The sequence below is a fragment of the Arachis hypogaea genome, chromosome 17, assembly GCF_003086295.3.
Source record: "Arachis hypogaea cultivar Tifrunner chromosome 17, arahy.Tifrunner.gnm2.J5K5, whole genome shotgun sequence".
NCBI lineage: Eukaryota > Viridiplantae > Streptophyta > Magnoliopsida > Fabales > Fabaceae > Arachis > Arachis hypogaea.
The window spans coordinates 95205012-95207208 of NC_092052.1; positions in this window are offsets into that span (position 1 = coordinate 95205012).

Genomic DNA, 2197 nt, shown 5'->3' on the forward strand with positions numbered 1-2197 from the left:
CAACTTTGGGCTTTTAGTGCTTTATAGCCCACTAAGTTTCTGGATTGATTTCCATCCTATTGGGCTGTTCCAACAATATTTCTTTGACTTGCAACACTAATCAAGCATAATCAAAACTAATTGGGTAGTTAACCCAATAAAAATTATGTTTGTCATCATCAATTAAGTTAGTTAAATTCTTAAGTCAATAGATGCCTAGGCATCTTTAATAGATTTTAGGCTTCTTTTTGAAAAAATTTTTTAGGTTTAATCCAAAGTATTTATGTTTTTATTGAAGTTTTTATGACTAATCATATGCTTAGATTTGTTTTAAAATGATTGTGTTTTTAGGATTTATTTTTAAAGTAATTAGAATAAAATCAATAAGAAAACACAAAGCACACTAGGAAAAGAAGTTGGCGCCAGGCTTCAAGGATCTAAGCCCAGTGCTAGTAGGAGCAAGCCTAGCGCACAGCTCTAGGAATAGTATCTGGGTGCCCAAACCTCCAAGGCCAGTGTCCAATTGGGTCCCCAACTTCACCCCTCCAAGCCGGGGCATTCGTAGACCTGGAAGGGCCAAAATGGGTCGGCAACCAACTTTGAGAAGTGGCGCCCGATGCTATCTAATTTCAACACATCGGGCGCCCAGCTTCTAAGCATGGAGCCTGACTTCAAGTGATTTTCTAACTCCCGGGGATCCAGTACCCATAAAAGCCCAGTGCTAATCCATGAAGCCATACCAAGTCCAATGTCCACTCCTAGGAAACTATAAATTCAACCGACGATTCAAGATTCAAATGATTAGTTAGCGTTATCTTCTTCTAGAAAGACAAGATTTGGTTGTTAGGATTTAGTTTTAGATTAGATTTGAATTTTTTTATCTCTTATCCTTCAAAAGATAAGATTAAATTTTGTTTCTGAATTTGAATTCTAGGTTAGAGTTAGGATATAAGTAAGTGAACATAGAGTTCACAAGGGATCATTGAACCTGAGATCACTCAACAAACACATCAAGGCATCGAATGGAATTAAAGTGAACTAAAATCACCAATTTAAGGGCCTAAAAAGCATGTTTTCATATTTAAGCATAATTTAGGGGAGAATTACAAAACCATGCTATTTCATTGAATAAATATGGGAAAAGGTGATAGAATACCCTGAAATAAGCACAAGATAAACCACAAAATTGAGATTTATCAATCATCCAGGAGTCAGTGATCAGATAATTTAGGATCCCTAGATCCGAAGGATCTTATAACTAGATTCATTCAACTTCTCATTAGTTTTAGATTGTCATGAGTAACTAAACCTCTCTTGCTAAGGGTTATCAGCTCTGTTTGATTTTGTGGATTCGTAATGTAAGTGTTTTCTTTATTTTGATTCATGCTCTTCTACTTTCGTTCTTCATCTTTAACGGTTAGAAGTATTGAAAAATACTCTAATTCTATCTTGGATTATGTTATTACTTTGCAAAATTTAATATTAGAATTAGCTAGAAACTCTTTTTCATGATTTTTAACTTGACTAGGAATAGTATTTTGAAAGCTATGCGGCTTTAAATTGAAACCTTGCTTAATCTCTTCTCTTAATTAGTTGACAAAGGAATTAGCGATTAATTAAGTTAAGAGAAATTGAATTAACAATGAATTGGAATTTGGTTATATATGATTTTCCGTGAAAATATTTTTGCATGAGTCAAAGTAAGAAAACATAAGCATTATGTGTTCTAAAAGTTAATATCTCTGAAACCTTTAACATCTCATTCACTGATTACTTTTCCAAAATCAAAAACATTCTCTCATTCACAAGCAAACACTCTTCTTCACTGTTCTTTGCTATTCTATTTCATGATTCACAATCTTCTTGCCAATGTTTAATTGGTCTAATTAGAGGTTCAATTAGACGTTGCTTAATTTAATCCATTAATCGTAGTAGAAACAATATCCACTCATTGTGGTATTACATGGAGCAATTCGGTGTACTTGCCCATATACGAGCGTATCTGTAACATCCCGTATTTTTTAAAATTTAAATATGAATAAATTGTGATTTTATCTTATTAAGTTTAAACTTTATAATTTTAAAAATTATTCTATTAGAAATAGTTAAATAGATTCGGAGATAATTTTATTTTAAATCAATTAAGATTCTTATGTAATTTTATTATAATTGAATATTTTGCATAATTTTAATAATTGAAAAATAAGAAAAAAATTTG